General features: G+C 34.1%; 1 long non-coding RNA gene across 1 annotated transcript in view; it reads left to right on the forward strand.

The window, feature by feature from the left end:
* LOC136837319 (uncharacterized) overlaps positions 1–13174 on the forward strand; it is a 139162-nt gene that overhangs the window by 111116 nt on the left and 14872 nt on the right. The window lies entirely within an intron of this gene.

Below are 13174 nucleotides of genomic sequence, written 5' to 3' on the forward strand. Positions count from 1 at the left end.
ATATATATGTATTATATAAATATATATATATATATATATATATATATATATATATATATATATATATATATATATATATATATATATATATATATATATATATATATATATATATATATATATATATATATATATATATATATATATATATATATATATATATATATATATATATATATATATATATTATATATATATATATATATATATATATATATATATATATATAGTATTTATTTGTTATATATATACATATATGTATTATGCAATCCGGACCCATAAATTTATATAAAAGGAGACTCAGACTCGTAAGCATATGTAAAGGGTATTTTAGAGATATAATCCTATCTAACAGTTGGGGAAAAGGGTAGTTATATTTTTCCATAGATCACTTAACTAGTGTGAATCCGCATAACTTTTCCAAGGACTATATCGTCTCAAATTACTCTATTAACAAACCAAATGCATAGCAAATTTGGCGTGAACTGGAAGCAAGTTTTCTGAACATTTGTCTCCTGCACTCCGGCAACTTTACCGAATAAAGTGCCGTAGTCAAATAGCTTTAATGGTGGTTGTAATTTGCTCTCCTCGGTGCAAAAACTGGCCTTGACCGATGGGAGTTTACCACCCTCCTTTCTCTGTTTTGATAGATGTAAGCAGCAGATGGGCGTAAACAGCCAACGTATCACTGTCCCTTCAGATTGTATGTCTCCCGACGTTAGGCAATATTAAGCTGAACAATAGTCGTAGAAGACATAGAAGGGTTCCCACAAATATTCTGCGCTTTTTGACCTTATGAGACATGGGCAGGCCTTTTTGCTTAAAATCTGAATCCTTGCCTCATTGAAAATTTCATCTGCTGCTGGACATTTTATGCACGTTTGTGAGGTTCTCCCTCTGATTTCTTCGTTGCAGGACCGCTGTGACATATCATCAAGTTTGATCTCCTGAGAGAATGGGGCTTCCTTTATTAGAGCTAGGGACCCAATAAGACAGTTCGACCAGACAGTATTACACGGGCACGTCTCAGGCGGGACCCAGTAATTGAGTACCGGCTCGTCGATACAGGAGAACGTTTGACCGTCCTCCTTCGTCTTTGCATTAATAGTTTCTGTCTTGAATTAATTTTATTTCAATTGCAGTTTACTGGTAGCCTCATTATTTATCAATGTCAGTAATTTTGTTAAAAAATACACAGCCTCATATGTCAAAACTGAGTTAATTTTTCTATCGATAAATGAGGTTAAGAACTTCATATAATCAACATCTATCTTTTCGTTGTTTTAAACAATGTCTGAGGAGAACATGACGTAAACTGTAATGAAGTTCAACTTTTATTTACGTATACATGCAACAGGGGAGATCGAGCTCACCGTTTGGCAAATGAAGAGGTGGCACAGCGTCTTCCTTTATTAACCCCTTATTTTTGGGATTTCAGTATTCAGCAGCCATGAATTCATGTCCTCTATATATGATCCAGGGTTTGAAATGAATAGAACGTATCACTGTATTTCAGGACTGACTGAATTTGCACGATGACATGTATTCAGCCACTCATCTCGATATAGTTACTCCCTTGGAAGTCTGAAATACCTTATTCTAAGTTTTTTGTCTTAAACTCGGTGTTTGAACAACCATACACTGCACAATTACTCGGAATGGCTAAAAAAATCTTTTAACAAAGTATTTCGAGTTCTAGCGTTCACACACACACACGTGTTCTCCCCAGACAATAAAAAATTAAGGTTTGTTTACAAGGTCCACACTGTCCTTGGTTTTCAACCTGCGAATCATGGTTCATGGCCCACTTTATGCAGTCATCTTCAATCCGCTGTTAGGCCGACTTGTCTTAGTGGGTCCTGTTAGGGCTATGAGAATGCTGATACCTGCCTCCGGCCATCGTCGGACAGTTCGTGTAATCTATCGCCATTTTTTCCTTTTCTCTGCTAGCTACCACTACAAAGAGAAATACTTAGATTCGTAAGTGCAGCTCTGGAAGAGATGAGAGGTACTGTAACAACAATAAACATTGAGACTGGGTGTTTCTGTCGTATATTCATTAATGTGTCAACAAGCTCTGGGAAAAACATGTCTGGCAATTAGTAATGCGACAGGGAAAGGTGGCTCCAGAATGCATTAGCTTTCTGGTATGCAAAAAGTATTGTAGGGTGAAGTTGTTCGTTCCTTCACTCCTCCTTCCGCTGCTATTCTTGTCTCTTCTTAGTCAACAGAAGCACAAAAGCATTTCCAAGAAGGAGGTCGTTTCAGATGCCAAAGGGACATGACGTATAAACAAACTGATGGCGCTGCATTGCGATTCTCTCCTGAGGTATTCTTTGTGTAGTTCTGCATGGGTTGCACCCGGGAGAGATATCCAGGGAAACAGACACCGTTAGGAAAATTCCGTCTTCAGGAAGGTGGAGGACGAAGTCAGCCTACAATGACTCTAGGATGTCACTGAAGGCAAATCCAGTTTTATAATTCAGAGGAGTAATAATGACCAGCTTTCCCTTCTAAACATCTTCAGAAATTTTTAATATAAAAGCATTGACATAATGATCTATAAACCACCACCATCTCTGAGCACTCACTACCTCAGTGGTCAAGAGTGCCCAAATCAATACTTCAAGCCAATCATCTTCTACTGCATTAGTTGAGTAGCTACACGTAAGGAATTTAACAGAATAGCCCAGTAATTTTCGACAACGGGTTTGTTAATAGTGTCATTGAGACAATCAGATGGAAGGTCATTAACCAATGCTATGACCTGAGAAATTTTAACAATGACAAAAGTCTGCATGATTAGTCAGTATGATTCTATAAAAGAGAATTTTTTTGTGTGTAAAAATATTGTGTAGTATGCATGCATCATTAGAACATATAAGAAGTCGGCTTGCTGTTTACATTGCTTCGTATTGCTTTCTTAAATAGGAAATGTGATTTCCTGCTGAAGTAGCCTTGAGGACAAAAGGTCGTTGTTCCCATCAAGCTATGACATCACCAGTCATTATCTTCCATTTCATTTACATATTAGCTCCTCAAAGCTACACAGTGTTACGTGAGACATTCAGAACTAGTTTCCATAAAGTCGATACATGTAATTAATCCACATTATAACATCAGCTTAGAAACAGATAATAACCCCCGTCATTATCATTTTGTCCTTTTTATTTTTATTTTCCATAGTTCTCCCATATCTACATGCAGCATCCGCCAGCAGAACAAAAAAGCTTAATGGAACATTATTTTTTCCATAGGACAGAGCATCTTTATAGTCCTTTTTTTCTTTATTTGTTTGCATTAACCGAATGGCTTTCCTTTTTTCTATATTTTCCTCTGATAGTTGGATCGAGGTGGGGAGAGAAAGAGAAGAATAGGTGAACTTGTGGGAAATGTAATTGGGAAAGAATACGAGATGGGGAGGTAGCGAGAAAATAGGCTTCTCTGGAATCGATTTTCAATGACTGTGATTTGTTTATATAAGTAAATCCAAAGGTTTAGTAAGTCTCGTCTTATCGATTATCTTTCTCTCTCGACACACACAGGCATATACTGTGGTGTATATGTATATGTATATATATATATATATATATATATATATATATATATATATATATATATATATATATATATATATATATATATACACATATATACATATATATATATATATATACATATACATATATATATATATATATATATATATATATATATATATATATATATATATATATATATATATATATATATATATATATATATATATGTGTGTGTGTGTGTGTGTGTGTGTGTGTGTGTGTGTGTGTTGTGTTCCTGTGTCTGTGTCCTTGGGTGCGTATACTGCAACAGCATGTATCTAGATACAGCTTTTAAACAAAAGGCAGAATATTCTAAAAGTTACCGGAATTTCTTTCTTTGGAGCTTTAAAATGTTGGTCTCTGAATTTTTCCTTTTATTTCCCTTCGCTGTGAAGATTTTCATTTTCGCCACAACAGTTTTTCCGGGAGATATATTTAAAATCTGTAAAGTCTGCCAGAATCAAGCGACTAGACTAAGGCTGTAATCAGCCTCGGAAAACTTTACACACTTCTTTCTTTATTCATTTCTTGTTGTGATTTTTATCTCCTTCCTTATTTCGGAAACGGTTTGCGAAATCATTTCCTCTTTCATCTCGCCAGAAAACTGGTGCCTGTATTTTCATGTCCGTCATTTTGATGTGGTTTTTTTTTAATATTTATTTTTATTTTCTATAAATCTCCGAGACTTTTTCTTTGCTGGCGAATCACTACAGTTCTTAGAATGAGCGTGAGAATTTTACTCGTATAATGAGGACGGATCTTTTCTGATGTCTCTCTCGGTTATGGAGTTCAAAAGAGGAAGAATACTCTTTAATGTGGTTCGCGCTACAATACCAGGATACACGCATTAACTCATGATTTTCCACGAATGTTTATTTAAGCTTTTATACTCTTGTTTATATGTTGTTTTTCTAGCCTCATGTAGCATAAATACTAATGTACTTGGTTCGTCTATTTTGTTGCAACCTCACCTGAGGACGGTGAGCCTGACACCGAGGTAAGGAACTGAGAGTCTGTAAACAAACCGGGAACAAAGCAAAAATTAGGATGTTTTCAAAACTTCCTTTGACCCTGCGAAAAATACCGAAGAGCAGAGAGAGCCACAGTGAATGAGAAGAAAATTCCACTGTTCGAAGAAATAAAAGTATTAACAAAGTGACCTACCAGAGAATACTGGGAAATAAACTTAGACGTAAAAATAATTTTAACATAATATATATATATATATATATATATATATATATATATATATATATATATATATATATATATATGTGTGTGTGTGTGTGTGTGTGTGTGTGTGTGTATATATATGTATATATATATATATATATATATATATATATATATATGTATATATATATATATATATATATATATATATATATATATATATATATATATATATATATATATATATACAGTAATACTGTATATATACTTTTCCCCAAGAATACTAATAGCTGATAGTTGTAAAAAAAAAAAAAAACAGCGGCCGTCACCTCCTATTTTACCTTTTCTTGGTGAATCCATAACGAATCCCTTGTGGAGAGGGCTTCCTCAAATTACGTCATTTCATACTTACTGTTAGCTGCTATTGCGGCACTGGTTGGAGGTAAAACATGGACATTGCTGCCCAGGGAAGTTCCAACGCTTTGGAATACTAAGGCGCAGTTCTCAAGCCAGAGGAGCCCTTATTAGCGTAGTGGACCTATAAGTAAAGTGATGGTTAAGCCTAATCCCTCTAGGCAAAAGACAGTCACACTCTCATCCCTTTAGGTTACTCGGATTTAAGAACAGGAGCTTTCCCGCAATTTTACTTGGTGTAAAAGTCACAAGCCCGGGCGCGCACACACGCTTATTGAAATACACATAAGTACCAACATGCACACATACACGCCTACACACACACACACACACGCACAGACACACTCACACACACACACACACACACACACACACACACACACACACACACATATATATATATATATATATATATATATATATATATATATATATATATATATATATATATATATATGTGTGTGTGTGTGTGTGTGTGTGTGTGTGTGTGTGTGTCTGTTCGTGTGTTTATTTTTGGTGAATTGGACATGCCACGTCGAATATGTCTAAAAGAAAAAACTGGAGCTTTGATAAAGTGTCTGCATAGAATATGAGCCATAAGAACTCGGACAGCTAGAAATGTAATAAGAGTTTATAAAGCATATGTGGAACGACAGATCAAAATAGTTTGAGATGGAGGATGGTCGGCTAGTGAAACAAATAAAAAATGCACCGAAGTTTCTTCGGCACAGTCAAGTTTTCTGCACAGCGTATAATGTATGAAACACTCAGCCACGGCCTATGAAACTTTCAGTCGCGGTCCACGAAACTTTCAACCACGGCCTGTGGTGGCCTGTGTTGTTGCACCTATAGCGGTGCCATACGCACAATTATGGCTAATTTTAACCTTAAATGAAATAAAAACTACAGAGGCTAGAGGGTTGCAATTTGGTATGTTTGATGATTGGAGTGTGGATGATCAACATACCAATTCGCAGCCCTCTAGCCTCAGTAGTTTTTAAGATCTGAGGGCGGACAGAAAAGTGCAGACGGACAGACAAATAGACATCTCAGTAGCTTTCTTTTACAGAACACTAAAAAGTGCAAAATCATTAGTGTTATGGGGAATGAGGGATGGATGGATGACACGAAACAAGTACTGGGTAATAAAGGAATTAATATTTAGGAAGCATTACACTGCTTTGCGAAAGTTGGGTGAATGGCGCAGCTTTGTAAGGCCCCTGGATGGTTGCCAATTAACTTTCTGCATATGCGTATGAAGTGGCTAATTTTGTGGGAGGTTCACTGCCCAGTGGTGTTTATACGCTATTAATTAATTAACATATGAATCTTGCAGTGAATAACATGTTGTTTTTCTCTGTAACTTCCCCATGTGAATGGAAAGAGCTTGATGTTTTGTATATATATATATATGTGTGTGTGTGTGTGCGTTTGTGCGTGTGTGTGTGTGTGCGCGTGTTATAGCTCAGTACGAGAGGAGGAACACAGACGACATAAAGGTAGTTCTACTGAGAAGCAGTAAAACGCTCAAATTTTTATCATTGCAGTAACTTCATCGATTTCATATCTGTACAGAAAACTTGTCTGCGTGTTGAGTGCAACATATGCTGAACAGCAACGAAGAGAACTTATTTTCGAGAACTTATTATCCATACCGCCATTTTGTAAAATTAGTTCCAAGAATAAAATCAAAGAAAACATGTAGATATATACGCGGGGTAGGTGGTGTTAGCTAACTGGAAAAACAGAGGAAAAGAAATATATTTGTTTGAAATATACTTGTTTGATATCACTTTCTCGTGATCTTAAATGGAAAAATAAAGTCCGTAGTAGTATGTATGTAGTATATTGCTACATACAGGAAGCTTTGGCCAACTTGATCAGTTGGCCTCTTCATCCTGCATAAGTATAGAAATAATACGTTTAGGTAAACATCTTTGAAAAATGGAAAAACGGCTTATTATTCTTTCAGGTAACTCCAGAATTGCTCAATAGCCTTTTAGCAATTCTCTGGGAACGTCATGGCACAGTAGAGGCTGGCATATTGGTCGTTTGTTTTACTGCTTGTTCGGTCTCCAAAACTGGTGAATTTGGTGGTGCCTCGGTTGTTCTAGAAATTGTTATTACGTTGTTAAATACATCTGCAGGGCATAAAGGGGAAGCAGAAACAGGTGGAGCAGTCGAAAGAGAATCTAAATTTATTTTGGCAGCTAAACAAACCAACTTATTAGTGAAGAAATCTTCCTGAGTAAATGGTTGATTATTCTCAAAAGTACTCATTAAATTTATAAGGGCCCTTCTACGACCCTACGCTTGCCAATATCGCTACTCCTACACAATATATCAGCATTTAACCAGTCTGTCCTATGGTCCGGTTCTAAACTATACTTTGCTACCATACTTTTCTGGGATCCTATTCTGCAACCTCGTTTATGTTACTCTAAACGGATAGAAAGTCCTCTTCCTGTTTCACCATTATATCTTTTACTGCAGTCTTTGCAAGGTATTGAATAAACATCAACTTCTTTATTAGTGGCACCATTTTCCTGTCTTGGTAATATGGTAAGACTAAAGTGTTAGTGGCATAGAATTTTTCCTTATTTTTGGGAGTATAGTAATTACTTTTTGCTTTGGAAAATACTTTAGTTATGAAATGCTTTGGATAACCCAAATCAAGAAAAACTTTAGTTATATGCTCAAATTCCCTATCAGTATAGGGTTTCAGGTTCTAAGGGCTCGAGTAACTAAATTCACTATGATATTAGACTTTACACTTCAACTATGGTAGGAAAAAACAATAAATATATATTTCTGAATTAGCTGGTTACGATTACTTAAAAAGAGAAGGAAAGGTATCTGGATTGTGGTGAACTATTACATCTAGAAAGGTTAAACTATTGTTATTTTCATATTCCACAGTGAACTTTATTGAGGGAACTAAACTGTTTACACAAGTTAAGAATTCGCTGAATTTATCTTCCCCTTTCTGATAAATAATAAAGACATCATCAACATACCTAAACCAGATTAAGGGTCTAATATTTTCAGGATAATTAAATGTAAATTGTCTATTATACAAGGGAATGATTTTTGTCTGTCAAGGATAACAGTAAATAAAGGCTTCGCGAGGTGTTAAAGCTATCTTGTAATCTAATTTTAAAGGAAGTAAAAATCTACGAAATAGAGAACAATTGTAGAATTTCTCGTTTGCCTGTCAGGAGAACTTTACATTCACGTCAAAATTTTCACATAAGACCAAAACTAAAAGAGGCAAAGAAAAGGGGAACAAGGTTAAATTTTGTGATGTGTAAAATCAGTAGCAAATTGATAACAGTAGGAAACTATGCTTTGAGAATTATTGAAGGACAAAAGACAATGGGTAAAAAAATCTCCTTAACATCAGGAAACACATGAAAAGGAAGAGGCTTAAACAATAGTTTCAGCAGCGAGTCTTGCATGAAAGATATATATATATATATATATATATATATATATATATATATATATATATATATATATATATATATATATATATATATATATATATACATACATACTGTATATATATAAATAAATATATATATATATATATATATATATATATATATATATATATATATATATACTATATATATATATATATATATATATATATATATATATATATATATATATATATATATATATATATATATATATATATATATATATATATATATATATATATATAGGGCAGCCGGTCGAGGTTACGGCCTACCCCCACCGCCAAATCAAAGTCCTTCAAATATAAGGCACCGTATTACCCCATACAAAAATGGGTATAAAAGCACGTTAAAACGAAGAAGAAGATGTGTGTGTGTGTGTGTTTTATGTGATACTTTTGTCATTAATTCACACACAATGTTCTTATAATTTCAAATGGTAAGTCACAAATGCCGTATCAATTTACTTTCACACAAAAGGAGTTAATTATGTCAGATATATATGGCCCGGGCCAGGATTCGAGCCTATTCATTTTGGTTTTGATGCATAAGTAGATATTGGACTTAACTACTGTTAATAAGAAAAAAATTATAGTTTAGTGGATGAGTCCTCTGAATTCGTATTGATAGTAATTTTGGGTTATATATATATATATATATACAGTATATATATATATATATATATATATATATATATATATATATATATATATATATATATATACATACATACATATAATTGTTTGTGTTGAAATATGACTGAAAAAACCAAATGTGACCAGATAAAACATTCCAGTCAAAATGTAGACAAATAAAAACTATTTTACCCCTGAATAGATTACAGATATTTGTTTTATTTTTATTTTTATTTCTTTTAATTCCTGTTGGTCATTAGATTACTGTCATTTCCTACTCATAAAAGATGTACCCTTAAAGTGTAACTTATCCACAGGCGCGATTCGATTCCTCCCCGCGACAATAATCTCTGCTGACGTTAAGCCAATGAGTTTGCTCTCTCTCTCTCTCTCTCTCTCTCTCTCTCTCTCTCTCTCTATATATATATATATATATATATATATATATATATATATATATATATATATATATATATATATATATATATATATATATATATATCTATATCTATATCTATATATATATCCAAAGCAAGATTCACTAAGTGTAAATGCCACAACCAAAAAACCCAAAAAAAGGCTTGAGTAACTAAAACAACAACAACAACAACAACAACAGCAACAAAAAGGCAGAATAGCATTGTACAGCGTAATAAGTGTGCAAACTAGGACCGACTTTTTCAATTTTTTTCCCGGGGGTGGGGGATGGGGGGCGGAGAACTTTGTGGTTCTCGCTGGAATTCTGGATGTCGTCGAGAGCATCGGTTTCTGTGTCTTTTTTAATTTCTCGTAACAGAAACGCATTACGTTAAGACGTCCTGAGGCTCTCAGAGGAACAAAACTCTTCGCAGTCTGTAATGGGAAGGAGAGGATTTTCGAAATCCCTTAACAAGAAGAGGGAATTTTGCTTTTGACGGAGACAAGCTTACCCGTTCCTCTGCTCTTTGTGAATGAGTGAGAGGGAGAGAGAGAGAGAGAGAGAGAGAGAGGGGAGAGATTTAGCAGGTGCAGTCTTAAGCCTGTCGTACGTTAATTCCGTTTTGTATTTGGCAGCTAATTTTCATTTCCTGTAAAGATATTACAGTATCATTTCACCCGTACACTTGTGCTATTGATGTACGCTTCATAAGAAGATTAACTCTTTTTAGCCAAATTTATCATTCAAAGCAATGTCATGTAGTCATACAACATGAACACAGGTTTACCTTAAGACTGGTAGACCGATCAGATAGTTAAACAGAGTTGGTGTCAGGCAATAACAGGATGGATGATCAGCAAAGAAGTAACCGAGGGCGTGGAGATGACACATTCATCCATAAATAAAATAGACGATCTATCAGAGTCCAAGCGCTGTTGTCCTGTCCCGACGAAGTTCGCGTCCTTCAATATATTGATATCTTCAGTAGTGCGCCTAAACTGAAAACCCCGCAGTTGGTATTTGAGTTTGAGAAGCAGGTATGATAAGCCAGACGGTGTCAGGTTTGGTGAATCGGGGGAATACATTAGCAGTTATAACAACCTTCATTAATGCTACTACTAACAATGCTTCTAATATTATAGATTACTATACGTTATCTTTAAAACTTAAATAACTAAGCAAGTTGTATCTTTAATATAATTTTAAGGTTACTGGCTTATGGGGTCATATATATATATATATATATATATATATATATATATATATATATATATATATATATATATATATATATATATATATATGTGTGTGTGTGTGTGTGTGTGTGTGTGTGTGTATATACAGTATATATATATATACTGTATATATATATATATATATATATATATATATATATATATATATATATATATATATATATATATATATATATATATATATATATGTACATGTAGAATCTACTAGTCACTTTTACCAGATACATATGTAATTGTAATAGCCAAAAAAGCGCGAAGAATTCGAGAAGGTAAGAAGGCATTGTGGCTATTACAATTACATTTATGTACATATATAGATAGATAGACAGATAGATAGGTAGATAGATAGATAAATCTATGCCTTTTGGACTTAATAGATGTGGTTTCAGAATGTATTAATATTCTGCATTTCAGTACGTCTGTCTGTCCTGCTAAGCACTAACTGCGTCTAACCACAGCTGACGTACAAGGAAAATAATTTTCAGGATATGGAGCTAAGGGCATCTCTCGCCACTGGGACTCATGGGAAATTATGTTTCTTTCGTTTGTTCTCTATATTTGTTCCCAGTTCACCCTCTCTCCTTGTTCAGGTTCGTTTCTGCTTAAAAATCAACATTTATTTATCTATAATAATAAAACCCGAGAGGATCTAATCTTGTTTGTCCTCCCCCGGGTGACAGTAGGGGAGACATGACACAGCCACCTACCACCTGCAAACCGGTTTGTCCGGCCCGGGTGGTGGCGGGCAAGTAGGGGAGACATCCACTTCCTCGTGCAAACCTGTTTGTCTGCCCCGGGTGTGAACGGGGTAGGTAGGGGATCGAGAGGGTAGGGGAGACAGCAGCACCGAAATCCAGAGTGCGTAGCGCGCGCCAACAAGCTCGTAACTGAATAATCCGTCAAACAATCAGACGTAGGAAGGCGGGGATTGCGGGGGAAGGGGGGGGGCGGTTGAGGATAGATGACGTGGTTACTCGGGTTTCTGAGAGATCCAGTTATCCGTCGTACAATCATAAGACATAATATCATGTTTCCTTGATATCTCCAACAAGGAGTTACTAATAATGACAGCAAGTATATAAATGTCGTACGGTACATTTTCTTCCAAGAATAACAAAGCAAATTACATTATAACCGAGAGAGAGAGAGAGAGAGAGAGAGAGAGAGAGAGAGAGAGAGAGAGAGAGATAAAACTATTGTATAATTATAGGACAAAATGCTATTTTTTTGCCTTGGTTGCCTTCCAGTGAAGTTTAGCAATAATGGACGAAGAAATATGAAAATAATAAAGTTGATTTTCATTCAAAAGTAACAAAAAGTAGAAAGTTTATAGGAGAGACACAGACAGACGACTGTTCATCAATGTCTAAGCAAAGTAAAACGATAAGTTTTCAACAGAAAGCAACGGAAATCATTCAAGACTTAAACAAGAGGCAAAGGAAGAGAAAAATAGAACTAATATTTTGATCAGCGAACACTGTTTTTGCATTTTTACCGCTTAGTGAAGTTTGTTAATAACAGTTATACAAACTTAATATAATTTAGTAGACTTTCATTCGAATATACTGTAAAACGTTTAGCATGTAATACTGTAAGAGAGAAGCCGAGTATGATAGACAACAAGAAATTGAAATCTCTTAAGTTTCTCTTACTGAGCAACTCTTTTTGTTCCCTTTTCTTAATTTCTGAGTCTCATTCTCTCACTCTTTCTTTGCGCAGGTGCTACAGCATTTCACGCTAAACTGACAACTGTGTATAGCGTAAGTATTTATTATACTGGTTAAACGAGAATTTTACCTTGTATTTACTAAACAATAGCAAAATGATACTGATTACCTTATGGGTAGAAAATTTGCTTTTTTACGTTATATTTTCTTATTACATTGCGTTATCGTATAAATGAAAAATAAGAGAGTCCGGATTACCGTGAAATCTGGACATTTGAGAGTTTTCTGTATATGTATATATATATATATATATATATATATATATATATATATATATATATATATATATATATATATATATATATATATGTATATATATATATTTGTCTAGATTTATGTGCACGTACACACATATGCATACAAACACATACAGTATATATATACATATGTATATATATATATATATATATATATATATATATATATATATATATATATATATATATATATATACATATATATATATATATATATATATATATATATAT

Source organism: Macrobrachium rosenbergii, chromosome 58 (genome assembly GCF_040412425.1).
Source record: "Macrobrachium rosenbergii isolate ZJJX-2024 chromosome 58, ASM4041242v1, whole genome shotgun sequence".
Classification (NCBI taxonomy): Eukaryota; Metazoa; Arthropoda; class Malacostraca; order Decapoda; family Palaemonidae; genus Macrobrachium; species Macrobrachium rosenbergii.